At 45.7% G+C, this 17,484-nt stretch overlaps 23 non-coding genes across 23 annotated transcripts; all 23 read left to right on the plus strand.

Moving 5' to 3' along the window:
• Window positions 1-357: 357 nt before the first annotated feature.
• On the plus strand, window positions 358-430 carry trnak-uuu (transfer RNA lysine (anticodon UUU)). Its single transcript has one exon. It is a non-coding gene; the product is annotated as a tRNA-Lys (tRNA).
• A 520-nt stretch (window positions 431-950) lies between these two features.
• On the plus strand, window positions 951-1,023 carry trnaf-gaa (transfer RNA phenylalanine (anticodon GAA)). Its single transcript has one exon. It is a non-coding gene; the product is annotated as a tRNA-Phe (tRNA).
• A 427-nt stretch (window positions 1,024-1,450) lies between these two features.
• Window positions 1,451-1,523, plus strand: trnak-uuu (transfer RNA lysine (anticodon UUU)). Its single transcript has one exon. It is a non-coding gene; the product is annotated as a tRNA-Lys (tRNA).
• Window positions 1,524-2,038: 515 nt separating this feature from the next.
• On the plus strand, window positions 2,039-2,111 carry trnaf-gaa (transfer RNA phenylalanine (anticodon GAA)). The gene has a single exon. It is a non-coding gene; the product is annotated as a tRNA-Phe (tRNA).
• Window positions 2,112-2,538: 427 nt separating this feature from the next.
• Window positions 2,539-2,611, plus strand: trnak-uuu (transfer RNA lysine (anticodon UUU)). The gene has a single exon. It is a non-coding gene; the product is annotated as a tRNA-Lys (tRNA).
• A 515-nt stretch (window positions 2,612-3,126) lies between these two features.
• On the plus strand, window positions 3,127-3,199 carry trnaf-gaa (transfer RNA phenylalanine (anticodon GAA)). Its single transcript has one exon. It is a non-coding gene; the product is annotated as a tRNA-Phe (tRNA).
• Window positions 3,200-3,626: 427 nt separating this feature from the next.
• Window positions 3,627-3,699, plus strand: trnak-uuu (transfer RNA lysine (anticodon UUU)). The gene has a single exon. It is a non-coding gene; the product is annotated as a tRNA-Lys (tRNA).
• Window positions 3,700-4,214: 515 nt separating this feature from the next.
• trnaf-gaa (transfer RNA phenylalanine (anticodon GAA)) lies at window positions 4,215-4,287 on the plus strand. Its single transcript has one exon. It is a non-coding gene; the product is annotated as a tRNA-Phe (tRNA).
• A 1,015-nt stretch (window positions 4,288-5,302) lies between these two features.
• On the plus strand, window positions 5,303-5,375 carry trnaf-gaa (transfer RNA phenylalanine (anticodon GAA)). Its single transcript has one exon. It is a non-coding gene; the product is annotated as a tRNA-Phe (tRNA).
• Window positions 5,376-5,802: 427 nt separating this feature from the next.
• On the plus strand, window positions 5,803-5,875 carry trnak-uuu (transfer RNA lysine (anticodon UUU)). The gene has a single exon. It is a non-coding gene; the product is annotated as a tRNA-Lys (tRNA).
• Window positions 5,876-6,390: 515 nt separating this feature from the next.
• trnaf-gaa (transfer RNA phenylalanine (anticodon GAA)) lies at window positions 6,391-6,463 on the plus strand. Its single transcript has one exon. It is a non-coding gene; the product is annotated as a tRNA-Phe (tRNA).
• A 427-nt stretch (window positions 6,464-6,890) lies between these two features.
• Window positions 6,891-6,963, plus strand: trnak-uuu (transfer RNA lysine (anticodon UUU)). Its single transcript has one exon. It is a non-coding gene; the product is annotated as a tRNA-Lys (tRNA).
• A 515-nt stretch (window positions 6,964-7,478) lies between these two features.
• Window positions 7,479-7,551, plus strand: trnaf-gaa (transfer RNA phenylalanine (anticodon GAA)). Its single transcript has one exon. It is a non-coding gene; the product is annotated as a tRNA-Phe (tRNA).
• A 427-nt stretch (window positions 7,552-7,978) lies between these two features.
• Window positions 7,979-8,051, plus strand: trnak-uuu (transfer RNA lysine (anticodon UUU)). The gene has a single exon. It is a non-coding gene; the product is annotated as a tRNA-Lys (tRNA).
• Window positions 8,052-8,566: 515 nt separating this feature from the next.
• trnaf-gaa (transfer RNA phenylalanine (anticodon GAA)) lies at window positions 8,567-8,639 on the plus strand. The gene has a single exon. It is a non-coding gene; the product is annotated as a tRNA-Phe (tRNA).
• A 427-nt stretch (window positions 8,640-9,066) lies between these two features.
• trnak-uuu (transfer RNA lysine (anticodon UUU)) lies at window positions 9,067-9,139 on the plus strand. The gene has a single exon. It is a non-coding gene; the product is annotated as a tRNA-Lys (tRNA).
• Window positions 9,140-9,654: 515 nt separating this feature from the next.
• Window positions 9,655-9,727, plus strand: trnaf-gaa (transfer RNA phenylalanine (anticodon GAA)). Its single transcript has one exon. It is a non-coding gene; the product is annotated as a tRNA-Phe (tRNA).
• A 427-nt stretch (window positions 9,728-10,154) lies between these two features.
• Window positions 10,155-10,227, plus strand: trnak-uuu (transfer RNA lysine (anticodon UUU)). Its single transcript has one exon. It is a non-coding gene; the product is annotated as a tRNA-Lys (tRNA).
• A 515-nt stretch (window positions 10,228-10,742) lies between these two features.
• trnaf-gaa (transfer RNA phenylalanine (anticodon GAA)) lies at window positions 10,743-10,815 on the plus strand. The gene has a single exon. It is a non-coding gene; the product is annotated as a tRNA-Phe (tRNA).
• Window positions 10,816-11,242: 427 nt separating this feature from the next.
• trnak-uuu (transfer RNA lysine (anticodon UUU)) lies at window positions 11,243-11,315 on the plus strand. Its single transcript has one exon. It is a non-coding gene; the product is annotated as a tRNA-Lys (tRNA).
• A 515-nt stretch (window positions 11,316-11,830) lies between these two features.
• On the plus strand, window positions 11,831-11,903 carry trnaf-gaa (transfer RNA phenylalanine (anticodon GAA)). The gene has a single exon. It is a non-coding gene; the product is annotated as a tRNA-Phe (tRNA).
• Window positions 11,904-12,330: 427 nt separating this feature from the next.
• Window positions 12,331-12,403, plus strand: trnak-uuu (transfer RNA lysine (anticodon UUU)). Its single transcript has one exon. It is a non-coding gene; the product is annotated as a tRNA-Lys (tRNA).
• Window positions 12,404-16,321: 3,918 nt separating this feature from the next.
• trnaf-gaa (transfer RNA phenylalanine (anticodon GAA)) lies at window positions 16,322-16,394 on the plus strand. The gene has a single exon. It is a non-coding gene; the product is annotated as a tRNA-Phe (tRNA).
• The last annotated feature ends 1,090 nt before the right edge of the window (window positions 16,395-17,484 follow it).

Consider the following 17,484-nt stretch of genomic DNA (forward strand, 5'->3'; position numbering starts at 1 on the left):
CGTGGATCATTGCCATCAAATGAGAAAACAAACACAGATGGTGCAGCTTGCAAACATCCATCAAGTGGAGGTGGAATTTGAAGAAGGTCCTCCTTCAGAAGCTCCCAGGCCTCACCCATTATACCATTGACTTACCTAGGGCTTGGTAGGTTGGGTGATCACACGTCATAATACAGCCTAGCGATGTTTCCCCTAGAATCAAATCCTTCCCTTGGCTCTTGTCTGAAATGACCATTTAATAATATCTAACTGCAAATCCTCACCAGTACCTACAGTAAAATGAGAGGATAAGAGATCACGTTTTTACAGAAAAGAAAGACAATATGTGTCCCAGAGGACAAACACGTGACTCTTGTTACCTGGGTAGCTCAGATGGAAGAGCATCAGACTTTTAATCTGAGGGTCCAGGGTTCAAGTCCCTGTCCAGGTGTCTCCTTTGGATCCTTGCCCTTCCATGGCTTTACCTAACAAGCTCAGTTGTTCTTGATAGTTCTGTGACCTCATTGTCATCTTTAGCAAAGTCCATAGACTGCAGGTGGGATGACGATATGGGATTTGTGGATATCAGGGACAGAGGCCTCTTTCAGATAATCCCACCGTACAAGCTCTGTAAAGAATCTTTTCCTGCCCCTCGGTCCAACTCACCGCCAGTTGGTTCTCAGCTCAGCTCCTTTGCGAAACCCAGTGTCTAAGACATGCCAATCTCACCAAATCCGCCCTGGGTTTCTCGACACGTTACACTTTCACTTTTTTTCTGTCTTACTTTAAGAGAGCAACTTTGCTCTTTAAGAGAGCAAAGTTCATCACAGTTCACTGTTAAATCTAAAGCTTAAAAGTTCACTTCACATTGATCCAGTGTCTCAGAATGGCAGCTGTAGTGCAGTTTGGCCAGCTGTAGACCTGACTGGTGATTAGAATGCAATTTTTGAGCACTTTCCATTGCAAAACGTGTCGAAATAGCTCAGCTGGGAGAGCGTTAGACTGAAGATCTAAAGGACCCTAGTTCGATCCTGGGTTTCGGCAAAGCTTTTTTGGTCACCATCTAGGGCTTGGTAGGTTTGTTGGTAGGACTTCATTATACGGCCTACAACTACGTGGATCATTGCCATCAAATGAGAAAACAAACACAGATGGTGCAGCTTGCAAACGTCCATCAAGTGGAGGTGGAATTTGAAGAAGGTCCTCCTTCAGAAGCTCCCAGGCCTCACCCATTATACCATTGACTTACCTAGGGCTTTGTAGGTTGGGTGATCACACGTCATAATACAGCCTAGCGATGTTTCCCCTAGAATCAAATCCTTCCCTTGGCTCTTGTCTGAAATGACCATTTAATAATATCTAACTGCAAATCCTCACCAGTACCTACAGTAAAATGAGAGGATAAGAGATCACGTTTTTACAGAAAAGAAAGACAATATGTGTCCCAGAGGACAAACACGTGACTCTTGTTACCTGGGTAGCTCAGATGGAAGAGCATCAGACTTTTAATCTGAGGGTCCAGGGTTCAAGTCCCTGTCCAGGTGTCTCCTTTGGATCCTTGCCCTTCCATGGCTTTACCTAACAAGCTCAGTTGTTCTTGATAGTTCTGTGACCTCATTGTCATCTTTAGCAAAGTCCATAGACTGCAGGTGGGATGACGATATGGGATTTGTGGATATCAGGGACAGAGGCCTCTTTCAGATAATCCCACCGTACAAGCTCTGTAAAGAATCTTTTCCTGCCCCTCGGTCCTACTCACCGCCAGTTGGTTCTCAGCTCAGCTCCTTTGCGAAACCCGGTGTCTAAGACATGCCAATCTCACCAAATCCGCCCTGGGTTTCTCGACACGTTACACTTTCACTTTTTTTCTGTCTTACTTTGGGTGGGACAACATTTAAGAGAGCAAAGTTCATCACAGTTCACTGTTAAATCCAAAGCTTAAAAGTTCACTTCACATTGATCCAGTGTCTCAGAATGGCAGCTGTAGTGCAGTTTGGCCAGCTGTAGACCTGACTGGTGATTAGAATGCAATTTTTGAGCACTTTCCATTGCAAAACGTGCCGAAATAGCTCAGCTGGGAGAGCGTTAGACTGAAGATCTAAAGGACCCTAGTTCGATCCTGGGTTTCGGCAAAGCTATTTTGGTCACCATCTAGGGCTTGGTAGGTTTGTTGGTAGGACTTCATTATACGGCCTACAACTACGTGGATCATTGCCATCAAATGAGAAAACAAACACAGATGGTGCAGCTTGCAAACGTCCATCAAGTGGAGGTGGAATTTGAAGAAGGTCCTCCTTCAGAAGCTCCCAGGCCTCACCCATTATACCATTGACTTACCTAGGGCTTTGTAGGTTGGGTGATCACACGTCATAATACAGCCTAGCGATGTTTCCCCTAGAATCAAATCCTTCCCTTGGCTCTTGTCTGAAATGACCATTTAATAATATCTAACTGCAAATCCTCACCAGTACCTACAGTAAAATGAGAGGATAAGAGATCACGTTTTTACAGAAAAGAAAGACAATATGTGTCCCAGAGGACAAACACGTGACTCTTGTTACCTGGGTAGCTCAGATGGAAGAGCATCAGACTTTTAATCTGAGGGTCCAGGGTTCAAGTCCCTGTCCAGGTGTCTCCTTTGGATCCTTGCCCTTCCATGGCTTTACCTAACAAGCTCAGTTGTTCTTGATAGTTCTGTGACCTCATTGTCATCTTTAGCAAAGTCCATAGACTGCAGGTGGGATGACGATATGGGATTTGTGGATATCAGGGACAGAGGCCTCTTTCAGATAATCCCACCGTACAAGCTCTGTAAAGAATCTTTTCCTGCCCCTCGGTCCAACTCACCGCCAGTTGGTTCTCAGCTCAGCTCCTTTGCGAAACCCGGTGTCTAAGACATGCCAATCTCACCAAATCCGCCCTGGGTTTCTCGACACGTTACACTTTCACTTTTTTTCTGTCTTACTTTGGGTGGGACAACATTTAAGAGAGCAAAGTTCATCACAGTTCACTGTTAAATCCAAAGCTTAAAAGTTCACTTCACATTGATCCAGTGTCTCAGAATGGCAGCTGTAGTGCAGTTTGGCCAGCTGTAGACCTGACTGGTGATTAGAATGCAATTTTTGAGCACTTTCCATTGCAAAACGTGCCGAAATAGCTCAGCTGGGAGAGCGTTAGACTGAAGATCTAAAGGACCCTAGTTCGATCCTGGGTTTCGGCAAAGCTCTTTTGGTCACCATCTAGGGCTCGGTAGGTTTGTTGGTAGGACTTCATTATACGGCCTACAACTACGTGGATCATTGCCATCAAATGAGAAAACAAACACAGATGGTGCAGCTTGCAAACGTCCATCAAGTGGAGGTGGAATTTGAAGAAGGTCCTCCTTCAGAAGCTCCCAGGCCTCACCCATTATACCATTGACTTACCTAGGGCTTTGTAGGTTGGGTGATCACACGTTATAATACAGCCTAGCGATGTTTCCCCTAGAATCAAATCCTTCCCTTGGCTCTTGTCTGAAATGACCATTTAATAATATCTAACTGCAAATCCTCACCAGTACCTACAGTAAAATGAGAGGATAAGAGATCACGTTTTTACAGAAAAGAAAGACAATATGTGTCCCAGAGGACAAACACGTGACTCTTGTTACCTGGGTAGCTCAGATGGAAGAGCATCAGACTTTTAATCTGAGGGTCCAGGGTTCAAGTCCCTGTCCAGGTGTCTCCTTTGGATCCTTGCCCTTCCATGGCTTTACCTAACAAGCTCAGTTGTTCTTGATAGTTCTGTGACCTCATTGTCATCTTTAGCAAAGTCCATAGACTGCAGGTGGGATGACGATATGGGATTTGTGGATATCAGGGACAGAGGCCTCTTTCAGATAATCCCACCGTACAAGCTCTGTAAAGAATCTTTTCCTTCCCCTCGGTCCAACTCACCGCCAGTTGGTTCTCAGCTCAGCTCCTTTGCGAAACCCGGTGTCTAAGACATGCCAATCTCACCAAATCCGCCCTGGGTTTCTCGACACGTTACACTTTCACTTTTTTTCTGTCTTACTTTGGGTGGGACAACATTTAAGAGAGCAAAGTTCATCACAGTTCACTGTTAAATCCAAAGCTTAAAAGTTCACTTCACATTGATCCAGTGTCTCAGAATGGCAGCTGTAGTGCAGTTTGGCCAGCTGTAGACCTGACTGGTGATTAGAATGCAATTTTTGAGCACTTTCCATTGCAAAACGTGCCGAAATAGCTCAGCTGGGAGAGCGTTAGACTGAAGATCTAAAGGACCCTAGTTCGATCCTGGGTTTCGGCAAAGCTATTTTGGTCACCATCTAGGGCTTGGTAGTTTTGTTGGTAGGACTTCATTATACGGCCTACAACTACGTGGATCATTGCCATCAAATGAGAAAACAAACACAGATGGTGCAGCTTGCAAACGTCCATCAAGTGGAGGTGGAATTTGAAGAAGGTCCTCCTTCAGAAGCTCCCAGGCCTCACCCATTATACCATTGACTTACCTAGGGCTTTGTAGGTTGGGTGATCACACGTCATAATACAGCCTAGCGATGTTTCCCCTAGAATCAAATCCTTCCCTTGGCCCTTGTCTGAAATGACCATTTAATAATATCTAACTGCAAATCCTTACCAGTACCTACAGTAAAATGAGAGGATAAGAGATCACGTTTTTACAGAAAAGAAAGACAATATGTGTCCCAGAGGACAAACACTTGACTCTTGTTACCTGGTTAGCTCAGATGGAAGAGCATCAGACTTTTAATCTGAGGGTCCAGGGTTCAAGTCCCTGTCCAGGTGTCTCCTTTGGATCCTTGCCCTTCCATGGCTTTACCTAACAAGCTCAGTTGTTCTTGATAGTTCTGTGACCTCATTGTCATCTTTAGCAAAGTCCATAGACTGCAGGTGGGATGACGATATGGGATTTGTGGATATCAGGGACAGAGGCCTCTTTCAGATAATCCCACCGTACAAGCTCTGTAAAGAATCTTTTCCTTCCCCTCGGTCCAACTCACCGCCAGTTGGTTCTCAGCTCAGCTCCTTTGCGAAACCCGGTGTCTAAGACATGCCAATCTCACCAAATCCGCCCTGGGTTTCTCGACACGTTACACTTTCACTTTTTTTCTGTCTTACTTTGGGTGGGACAACATTTAAGAGAGCAAAGTTCATCACAGTTCACTGTTAAATCCAAAGCTTAAAAGTTCACTTCACATTGATCCAGTGTCTCAGAATGGCAGCTGTAGTGCAGTTTGGCCAGCTGTAGACCTGACTGGTGATTAGAATGCAATTTTTGAGCACTTTCCATTGCAAAACGTGCCGAAATAGCTCAGCTGGGAGAGCGTTAGACTGAAGATCTAAAGGACCCTAGTTCGATCCTGGGTTTCGGCAAAGCTCTTTTGGTCACCATCTAGGGCTTGGTAGGTTTGTTGGTAGGACTTCATTATACGGCCTACAACTACGTGGATCATTGCCATCAAATGAGAAAACAAACACAGATGGTGCAGCTTGCAAACGTCCATCAAGTGGAGGTGGAATTTGAAGAAGGTCCTCCTTCAGAAGCTCCCAGGCCTCACCCATTATACCATTGACTTACCTAGGGCTTTGTAGGTTGGGTGATCACACGTTATAATACAGCCTAGCGATGTTTCCCCTAGAATCAAATCCTTCCCTTGGCTCTTGTCTGAAATGACCATTTAATAATATCTAACTGCAAATCCTCACCAGTACCTACAGTAAAATGAGAGGATAAGAGATCACGTTTTTACAGAAAAGAAAGACAATATGTGTCCCAGAGGACAAACACGTGACTCTTGTTACCTGGGTAGCTCAGATGGAAGAGCATCAGACTTTTAATCTGAGGGTCCAGGGTTCAAGTCCCTGTCCAGGTGTCTCCTTTGGATCCTTGCCCTTCCATGGCTTTACCTAACAAGCTCAGTTGTTCTTGATAGTTCTGTGACCTCATTGTCATCTTTAGCAAAGTCCATAGACTGCAGGTGGGATGACGATATGGGATTTGTGGATATCAGGGACAGAGGCCTCTTTCAGATAATCCCACCGTACAAGCTCTGTAAAGAATCTTTTCCTGCCCCTCGGTCCAACTCACCGCCAGTTGGTTCTCAGCTCAGCTCCTTTGCGAAACCCGGTGTCTAAGACATGCCAATCTCACCAAATCCGCCCTGGGTTTCTCGACACGTTACACTTTCACTTTTTTTCTGTCTTACTTTGGGTGGGACAACATTTAAGAGAGCAAAGTTCATCACAGTTCACTGTTAAATCCAAAGCTTAAAAGTTCACTTCACATTGATCCAGTGTCTCAGAATGGCAGCTGTAGTGCAGTTTGGCCAGCTGTAGACCTGACTGGTGATTAGAATGCAATTTTTGAGCACTTTCCATTGCAAAACGTGCCGAAATAGCTCAGCTGGGAGAGCGTTAGACTGAAGATCTAAAGGACCCTAGTTCGATCCTGGGTTTCGGCAAAGCTATTTTGGTCACCATCTAGGGCTTGGTAGGTTTGTTGGTAGGACTTCATTATACGGCCTACAACTACGTGGATCATTGCCATCAAATGAGAAAACAAACACAGATGGTGCAGCTTGCAAACCTCCATCAAGTGGAGGTGGAATTTGAAGAAGGTCCTCCTTCAGAAGCTCCCAGGCCTCACCCATTATACCATTGACTTACCTAGGGCTTGGTAGGTTGGGTGATCACACGTCATAATACAGCCTAGCGATGTTTCCCCTAGAATCAAATCCTTCCCTTGGCTCTTGTCTGAAATGACCATTTAATAATATCTAACTGCAAATCCTCACCAGTACCTACAGTAAAATGAGAGGATAAGAGATCACGTTTTTACAGAAAAGAAAGACAATATGTGTCCCAGAGGACAAACACGTGACTCTTGTTACCTGGGTAGCTCAGATGGAAGAGCATCAGACTTTTAATCTGAGGGTCCAGGGTTCAAGTCCCTGTCCAGGTGTCTCCTTTGGATCCTTGCCCTTCCATGGCTTTACCTAACAAGCTCAGTTGTTCTTGATAGTTCTGTGACCTCATTGTCATCTTTAGGAAACTCCATAGACTGCAGGTGGGATGACGATATGGGATTTGTGGATATCAGGGACAGAGGCCTCTTTCAGATAATCCCACCGTACAAGCTCTGTAAAGACTCTTTTCCTGCCCCTCGGTCCAACTCACCGCCAGTTGGTTCTCAGCTCAGCTCCTTTGCGAAACCCGGTGTCTAAGACATGCCAATCTCACCAAATCCGCCCTGGGTTTCTCGACACGTTACACTTTCACTTTTTTTCTGTCTTACTTTGGGTGGGACAACATTTAAGAGAGCAAAGTTCATCACAGTTCACTGTTAAATCCAAAGCTTAAAAGTTCACTTCACATTGATCCAGTGTCTCAGAATGGCAGCTGTAGTGCAGTTTGGCCAGCTGTAGACCTGACTGGTGATTAGAATGCAATTTTTGAGCACTTTCCATTGCAAAACGTGCCGAAATAGCTCAGCTGGGAGAGCGTTAGACTGAAGATCTAAAGGACCCTAGTTCGATCCTGGGTTTCGGCAAAGCTCTTTTGGTCACCATCTAGGGCTTGGTAGTTTTGTTGGTAGGACTTCATTATACGGCCTACAACTACGTGGATCATTGCCATCAAATGAGAAAACAAACACAGATGGTGCAGCTTGCAAACATCCATCAAGTGGAGGTGGAATTTGAAGAAGGTCCTCCTTCAGAAGCTCCCAGGCCTCACCCATTATACCATTGACTTACCTAGGGCTTGGTAGGTTGGGTGATCACACGTCATAATACAGCCTAGCGATGTTTCCCCTAGAATCAAATCCTTCCCTTGGCTCTTGTCTGAAATGACCATTTAATAATATCTAACTGCAAATCCTCACCAGTACCTACAGTAAAATGAGAGGATAAGAGATCACGTTTTTACAGAAAAGAAAGACAATATGTGTCCCAGAGGACAAACACGTGACTCTTGTTACCTGGGTAGCTCAGATGGAAGAGCATCAGACTTTTAATCTGAGGGTCCAGGGTTCAAGTCCCTGTCCAGGTGTCTCCTTTGGATCCTTGCCCTTCCATGGCTTTACCTAACAAGCTCAGTTGTTCTTGATAGTTCTGTGACCTCATTGTCATCTTTAGCAAAGTCCATAGACTGCAGGTGGGATGACGATATGGGATTTGTGGATATCAGGGACAGAGGCCTCTTTCAGATAATCCCACCGTACAAGCTCTGTAAAGAATCTTTTCCTGCCCCTCGGTCCAACTCACCGCCAGTTGGTTCTCAGCTCAGCTCCTTTGCGAAACCCGGTGTCTAAGACATGCCAATCTCACCAAATCCGCCCTGGGTTTCTCGACACGTTACACTTTCACTTTTTTTCTGTCTTACTTTGGGTGGGACAACATTTAAGAGAGCAAAGTTCATCACAGTTCACTGTTAAATCCAAAGCTTAAAAGTTCACTTCACATTGATCCAGTGTCTCAGAATGGCAGCTGTAGTGCAGTTTGGCCAGCTGTAGACCTGACTGGTGATTAGAATGCAATTTTTGAGCACTTTCCATTGCAAAACGTGCCGAAATAGCTCAGCTGGGAGAGCGTTAGACTGAAGATCTAAAGGACCCTAGTTCGATCCTGGGTTTCGGCAAAGCTATTTTGGTCACCATCTAGGGCTTGGTAGTTTTGTTGGTAGGACTTCATTATACGGCCTACAACTACGTGGATCATTGCCATCAAATGAGAAAACAAACACAGATGGTGCAGCTTGCAAACATCCATCAAGTGGAGGTGGAATTTGAAGAAGGTCCTCCTTCAGAAGCTCCCAGGCCTCACCCATTATACCATTGACTTACCTAGGGCTTGGTAGGTTGGGTGATCACACGTCATAATACAGCCTAGCGATGTTTCCCCTAGAATCAAATCCTTCCCTTGGCTCTTGTCTGAAATGACCATTTAATAATATCTAACTGCAAATCCTCACCAGTACCTACAGTAAAATGAGAGGATAAGAGATCACGTTTTTACAGAAAAGAAAGACAATATGTGTCCCAGAGGACAAACACGTGACTCTTGTTACCTGGGTAGCTCAGATGGAAGAGCATCAGACTTTTAATCTGAGGGTCCAGGGTTCAAGTCCCTGTCCAGGTGTCTCCTTTGGATCCTTGCCCTTCCATGGCTTTACCTAACAAGCTCAGTTGTTCTTGATAGTTCTGTGACCTCATTGTCATCTTTAGCAAAGTCCATAGACTGCAGGTGGGATGACGATATGGGATTTGTGGATATCAGGGACAGAGGCCTCTTTCAGATAATCCCACCGTACAAGCTCTGTAAAGAATCTTTTCCTGCCCCTCGGTCCAACTCACCGCCAGTTGGTTCTCAGCTCAGCTCCTTTGCGAAACCCGGTGTCTAAGACATGCCAATCTCACCAAATCCGCCCTGGGTTTCTCGACACGTTACACTTTCACTTTTTTTCTGTCTTACTTTGGGTGGGACAACATTTAAGAGAGCAAAGTTCATCACAGTTCACTGTTAAATCCAAAGCTTAAAAGTTCACTTCACATTGATCCAGTGTCTCAGAATGGCAGCTGTAGTGCAGTTTGGCCAGCTGTAGACCTGACTGGTGATTAGAATGCAATTTTTGAGCACTTTCCATTGCAAAACGTGCCGAAATAGCTCAGCTGGGAGAGCGTTAGACTGAAGATCTAAAGGACCCTAGTTCGATCCTGGGTTTCGGCAAAGCTATTTTGGTCACCATCTAGGGCTTGGTAGTTTTGTTGGTAGGACTTCATTATACGGCCTACAACTACGTGGATCATTGCCATCAAATGAGAAAACAAACACAGATGGTGCAGCTTGCAAACATCCATCAAGTGGAGGTGGAATTTGAAGAAGGTCCTCCTTCAGAAGCTCCCAGGCCTCACCCATTATACCATTGACTTACCTAGGGCTTGGTAGGTTGGGTGATCACACGTCATAATACAGCCTAGCGATGTTTCCCCTAGAATCAAATCCTTCCCTTGGCTCTTGTCTGAAATGACCATTTAATAATATCTAACTGCAAATCCTCACCAGTACCTACAGTAAAATGAGAGGATAAGAGATCACGTTTTTACAGAAAAGAAAGACAATATGTGTCCCAGAGGACAAACACGTGACTCTTGTTACCTGGGTAGCTCAGATGGAAGAGCATCAGACTTTTAATCTGAGGGTCCAGGGTTCAAGTCCCTGTCCAGGTGTCTCCTTTGGATCCTTGCCCTTCCATGGCTTTACCTAACAAGCTCAGTTGTTCTTGATAGTTCTGTGACCTCATTGTCATCTTTAGCAAAGTCCATAGACTGCAGGTGGGATGACGATATGGGATTTGTGGATATCAGGGACAGAGGCCTCTTTCAGATAATCCCACCGTACAAGCTCTGTAAAGAATCTTTTCCTGCCCCTCGGTCCAACTCACCGCCAGTTGGTTCTCAGCTCAGCTCCTTTGCGAAACCCGGTGTCTAAGACATGCCAATCTCACCAAATCCGCCCTGGGTTTCTCGACACGTTACACTTTCACTTTTTTTCTGTCTTACTTTGGGTGGGACAACATTTAAGAGAGCAAAGTTCATCACAGTTCACTGTTAAATCCAAAGCTTAAAAGTTCACTTCACATTGATCCAGTGTCTCAGAATGGCAGCTGTAGTGCAGTTTGGCCAGCTGTAGACCTGACTGGTGATTAGAATGCAATTTTTGAGCACTTTCCATTGCAAAACGTGCCGAAATAGCTCAGCTGGGAGAGCGTTAGACTGAAGATCTAAAGGACCCTAGTTCGATCCTGGGTTTCGGCAAAGCTATTTTGGTCACCATCTAGGGCTTGGTAGGTTTGTTGGTAGGACTTCATTATACGGCCTACAACTACGTGGATCATTGCCATCAAATGAGAAAACAAACACAGATGGTGCAGCTTGCAAACATCCATCAAGTGGAGGTGGAATTTGAAGAAGGTCCTCCTTCAGAAGCTCCCAGGCCTCACCCATTATACCATTGACTTACCTAGGGCTTGGTAGGTTGGGTGATCACACGTCATAATACAGCCTAGCGATGTTTCCCCTAGAATCAAATCCTTCCCTTGGCTCTTGTCTGAAATGACCATTTAATAATATCTAACTGCAAATCCTCACCAGTACCTACAGTAAAATGAGAGGATAAGAGATCACGTTTTTACAGAAAAGAAAGACAATATGTGTCCCAGAGGACAAACACGTGACTCTTGTTACCTGGGTAGCTCAGATGGAAGAGCATCAGACTTTTAATCTGAGGGTCCAGGGTTCAAGTCCCTGTCCAGGTGTCTCCTTTGGATCCTTGCCCTTCCATGGCTTTACCTAACAAGCTCAGTTGTTCTTGATAGTTCTGTGACCTCATTGTCATCTTTAGCAAAGTCCATAGACTGCAGGTGGGATGACGATATGGGATTTGTGGATATCAGGGACAGAGGCCTCTTTCAGATAATCCCACCGTACAAGCTCTGTAAAGAATCTTTTCCTGCCCCTCGGTCCAACTCACCGCCAGTTGGTTCTCAGCTCAGCTCCTTTGCGAAACCCGGTGTCTAAGACATGCCAATCTCACCAAATCCGCCCTGGGTTTCTCGACACGTTACACTTTCACTTTTTTTCTGTCTTACTTTGGGTGGGACAACATTTAAGAGAGCAAAGTTCATCACAGTTCACTGTTAAATCCAAAGCTTAAAAGTTCACTTCACATTGATCCAGTGTCTCAGAATGGCAGCTGTAGTGCAGTTTGGCCAGCTGTAGACCTGACTGGTGATTAGAATGCAATTTTTGAGCACTTTCCATTGCAAAACGTGCCGAAATAGCTCAGCTGGGAGAGCGTTAGACTGAAGATCTAAAGGACCCTAGTTCGATCCTGGGTTTCGGCAAAGCTCTTTTGGTCACCATCTAGGGCTTGGTAGGTTTGTTGGTAGGACTTCATTATACGGCCTACAACTACGTGGATCATTGCCATCAAATGAGAAAACAAACACAGATGGTGCAGCTTGCAAACGTCCATCAAGTGGAGGTGGAATTTGAAGAAGGTCCTCCTTCAGAAGCTCCCAGGCCTCACCCATTATACCATTGACTTACCTAGGGCTTTGTAGGTTGGGTGATCACACGTCATAATACAGCCTAGCGATGTTTCCCCTAGAATCAAATCCTTCCCTTGGCTCTTGTCTGAAATGACCATTTAATAATATCTAACTGCAAATCCTCACCAGTACCTACAGTAAAATGAGAGGATAAGAGATCACGTTTTTACAGAAAAGAAAGACAATATGTGTCCCAGAGGACAAACACGTGACTCTTGTTGCCTGGGTAGCTCAGATGGAAGAGCATCAGACTTTTAATCTGAGGGTCCAGGGTTCAAGTCCCTGTCCAGGTGTCTCCTTTGGATCCTTGCCCTTCCATGGCTTTACCTAACAAGCTCAGTTGTTCTTGATAGTTCTGTGACCTCATTGTCATCTTTAGCAAAGTCCATAGACTGCAGGTGGGATGACGATATGGGATTTGTGGATATCAGGGACAGAGGCCTCTTTCAGATAATCCCACCGTACAAGCTCTGTAAAGAATCTTTTCCTGCCCCTCGGTCCAACTCACCGCCAGTTGGTTCTCAGCTCAGCTCCTTTGCGAAACCCGGTGTCTAAGACATGCCAATCTCACCAAATCCACCCTGGGTTTCTCGACACGTTACACTTTCACTTTTTTTCTGTCTTACTTTGGGTGGGACAACATTTAAGAGAGCAAAGTTCATCACAGTTCACTGTTAAATCCAAAGCTTAAAAGTTCATTTCACATTGATCCAGTGTCTCAGAATTAGATAGAACTTTATTAATCCCTCGGGTGGGTTCCTCTGGGAAATTCGATTTCCAAAAAAGCACAGCACCGACAGAAGTTACAGAGTTATACACACACACATATATATAAATACAGAGACAATATAAATAAAATATACGAAGGGGATAAATAGAATAAATAGGAATAAAAATAAAAATACAAGTGAATTGCACATTTCAAGTATTGAGTCTATTGCACCGTTGACTATTTACAAAAGTATTGCACAAAAGGTATTGCACAGTGAGGTGAAGAGGCACTACAGCTTAGTTGTTCCCCCCTTCTTTGTCCTCCTGTTTCCCCTCCCTCTTCCCTCCAGAGAGGAGTTAAACAGTCTGATGGCGTGTGGGACAAAGGAGTTTTTAAGTCTGTTAGTTCTTGTCTTTGGGAGAAGCAACCTGTCACTGAACAGACTCTTCTGGTTGTTAATGGCCGTGTGCAGAGGATGCCTGGCATTGTCCATAATGTCCATCAGTTTCTTTAATGTCCTTTTCTCTGCCACTGTCACCAGAGTGTCCAGCTTCATGCCGACCACAGAGCTAGCCCTCCTGATCAGTTTCTCCAGCCTGGATGAGTCCTTCTTTGCTGTGCTGCTCCCCCAGCACACCACAGCATAGAAAAGTACTCCAGCAACCACCGACTGGTAAAACATCCTCAGGAGCTTCCTGCAGATGTTAAAAGACCTCAGCCTCCTGAGGAAGTACAGTCGGCTTTGGGCTTTTTTATACAGGTGCTCTGTGTTGCATGACCAGTCCAGTTTATTGTCCACCCACAGCCCGAGGTACTTGTACTTGTTGACCACCTCCACCTCCTCCCCCTCTATCTGAACCGGCAGTGGACCTGCTCTAGACCTCCCGAAGTCCACAACCAGTTCCTTAGTCTTTGAGGTGTTGAGTTGCAGGTGGTTTGTGTGACTCCATGCGACAAAGTTCCTCACCAGACTTCTGTACTCCTCTTCCTGATCATCCCAGATACACCCCATGATGGCTGTGTCGTCTGCAAACTTCTGAATGTGGCATAATTCAGAGTTGTAGCAGAAGTCAGAGGTGTACAGGGTGAAGAGAAGAGGGGACAGCACAGTTCCCTGTGGTGCTCCTGTGCTGCTGACCACTGTGTCAGACGTGATGTCCTTCAGCCTGACGTACTGTGGTCTGTCGGTGAGGTAGTCGGAGATCCAAGCCACCAGGCAGGGGTCCACCTCCATCCTGTTCAGTTTTTCTTGAAGCATACAGGGCCGGATGGTATTAAAGGCACTGGAAAAGTCAAGAAACAGGATCCTGACCGTGCCTTTTCCCCCATCCAGGTGTGAGTGGGCTCTGTGTAGGAGGTACAGGATGGCATCCTCCACTCCGACACCCGCCTTGTATGCAAACTGTAGTGGGTCCTGGGCATGTTGTACCTGTGGTCGGAGGAGGTTGAGGAAGAGCCGCTCTAGAGTCTTCATAAGATGTGACGTCAGTGCCACCGGTCGGAAGTCATTCAGCTCATTGGGCCGGTTCTTTTTGGGGACCGGGACGATGCAGGATGTCTTCCATAGGGCGGGCACTCTCCCCAGTCGCAGACTGAGGTTGAAGACTCGTTGTAGCGGCTCCCCAAGTTCAGCAGCACACGCCTTTAGCATCCTAGGACACACCTTGTCTTGGCCTGCTGCCTTTCTGGGGCGAAGCTTCCTCAGTTGTCTCCTGACCTGATCCACTGTGACACTGGGAGATGTTTGGGAAGAGGGGAGGGGGGGAGATGTCTTGCTGCTGAGAGAGGGATTGGAGGAGGGGGGTGTCATGGTGTCAGGAAGGGGGGGAAGCGAGGGAGGTAGGAGAGTGGGGATTGGACTCTGTAGTGAAGGTGAGGGTGGGGGGGTTGTGGGCTGGTCAAACCTGTTGAAGAAGTTGTTAAGTTCGTTTGCCTTCTCCACAGTCCCCCCCACTGTGCTTTTCTTGGTGTTGTGGCCTGTGATGGTTTTCACACCATTCCAGACCTCCCTCATATTGTTCCTCTCCAACTTCTGCTCCACCTTCCTCCTGTAGGTGTCCTTTGCTTCCCTCAGGCAGCGTTTCACCTCCCGCTGTGCTGCCTTCATCTCCTCCTTGACTTTGCTCCTGAAAGCCTTCTTCTTCATGTTGAGGACAGCTTTGACTTCCTGTGTTACCCACGGTTTGTTATTAGGATAACACCGTACCGTCTTAGCAGGGGCGACCGTGTCAACACAAAAGTTGAGGTAGTCTGTAAGACAGTGTGTCGCCCCCTCTATGTCCTCACCATGTGGGCTCAGGAGCACATCCCAGTCTGTGGTGTCATAACAGTCCCTCAGTGCATCCTTCTTTTCTGGGGTCCATCTCCGGATGGAGCGCGTTGTGACCGGCTGCCTTTGGACGAGGGGTGTGTATTGTGGCTGTAGGTAAACCAGGTTGTGGTCTGACTTCCCTAGTGGGGGTAGGGGGGTGGCTCTGTATGCATCTCTCACATTAGCATACAGTAGGTCAATTGTCCTGTCGCTCCTTGTGGGACAATTCACAAACTGGTGAAAAGCAGCCAGAGTAGAGTCCAGTGTGGCATGGTTAAAGTCTCCAGATATAATAATGAAAGCCTCGGGGTTTTGTGTCTGAAGTCTTGCTGTGACTGTGTGTATTTTCTCACAGGCAGCTGTTGCGTCGGCCCTCGGAGGGATGTAAACACACACACAGATCACATGACTGAACTCCCGAGGTAGATAATATGGCCGCAAGCTAACAGCTAGCAGCTCCAGGTCCGGACGGCATACCGAAACTTTAACGGAGACGTGTCCAGGGTTACAGTATCTGTTGTTAATGTAGACAATGAGTCCCCCACCTCTGCTTTTTCCGCTGGCCTGCGTGTCCCTATCGGCTCTCACGGATGTGAAACCGCATAGGTCTACGTTAGCCTGCGGCGTTAGCTCGGTTAGCCACGTCTCCGTGAAGATAAACAAGCTGCACTCACGGTATAGTCTGTGGTTGTTCAGAGCGCACAGTTCATCAATCTTATTCTGTAACGAGTTCACGTTGCCCATGATCACTGTCGGGATTGATGGTTTGAATCACCTCCGGTGATCCGCTCTCCTCGCTCCAGCTTTGCAGCCTCTGTAGCTCCTCTTTAGCTTGGCCGGGATGTTGTGTCGCATGCCGGTCTGTCCCTTTGTTTTTAGTGCCAGCAGCTCCGCTCTCGAATAGATGAAGGAACTGGTTCCAGAAGTTTTAAAAAGTGCATTATCCATCTTGTATCGCTATATCTAAGAGGTATAAGTAGAGGAAGGTGAAAAAAAAGTTTGAAAAGCCTAGTCTAAAAAGTTAAAGTTAACAAAAAGGTGCGGTGTTGCAGAGCTACTTGGAAAGGCTGCCGTCACTCCAGCGCCATCTTGAACAACATTGAATGGCAGCTGTAGTGCAGTTTGGCCAGCTGTAGACCTGACTGGTGATTAGAATGCAATTTTTGAGCACTTTCCATTGCAAAACGTGCCGAAATAGCTCAGCTGGGAGAGCGTTAGACTGAAGATCTAAAGGACCCTAGTTCGATCCTGGGTTTCGGCAAAGCTATTTTGGTCACCATCTAGGGCTTGGTAGGTTTGTTGGTAGGACTTCATTATACGGCCTACAACTACGTGGATCATTGCCATCAAATGAGAAAACAAACACAGATGGTGCAGCTTGCAAACGTCCATCAAGTGGAGGTGGAATTTGAAGAAGGTCCTCCTTCAGAAGCTCCCAGGCCTCACCCATTATACCATTGACTTACCTAGGGCTTTGTAGGTTGGGTGATCACACGTCATAATACAGCCTAGCGATGTTTCCCCTAGAATCAAATCCTTCCCTTGGCTCTTGTCTGAAATGACCATTTAATAATATCTAACTGCAAATCCTCACCAGTACCTACAGTAAAATGAGAGGATAAGAGATCACGTTTTTACAGAAAAGAAAGACAATATGTGTCCCAGAGGACAAACACGTGACTCTTGTTGCCTGGGTAGCTCAGATGGAAGAGCATCAGACTTTTAATCTGATATCTTTACAATATCATTTACATTGTGTTCCTTACATTTTCCCCAATTGTATGTTATATTAATTCTATATTTCCGTTTTAATATTTCTAATGTTTGCCTTGTTTTCTTCACTGTCTGGTCTGCCTCTGTCTTGTCTGATTGCTCTGGCTTGGGTCATTAAAGTTCATCACTTTTGCAGTTGAATTTTTGCAGGTGAATTTTTGCAGGTGAATTTTTTGCAGGTGAATTTTTTTCAGGTGAATATTTTTGCAGGGAAATTTGGAGGATAAAAATTCAGTGTCATAAATTCAATGTCTAAAAATACTTGAATTCTGATGATACTATATTTCTTCCATACTCTAGGAGTTTAGCGTTAAGAGGTCAAGAGTTAATGTTTCCATTGTAACACCCCCAGATTTGAAATAGAAACACTCATTTTTAACACTCGATTTTAGCTACTATCATTTTACACCTCAGAGTTACATTAAAAGAATGTGACTCTGCTTAGAGTAAAATTAACTCTACTTTTGCAAGAAGACTACTAACACCAAAATATTTAACACTTTTGAATTTGCTGTGTATATACTGGTGGAATAATTGCCCAAAGGTGGGCAGCCAGGGAGGAGCAACAAGTCTCTACC

The sequence above is a fragment of the Maylandia zebra genome, linkage group LG5 (genome assembly GCF_041146795.1).
Source record: "Maylandia zebra isolate NMK-2024a linkage group LG5, Mzebra_GT3a, whole genome shotgun sequence".
Taxonomy (NCBI): domain Eukaryota; kingdom Metazoa; phylum Chordata; class Actinopteri; order Cichliformes; family Cichlidae; genus Maylandia; species Maylandia zebra.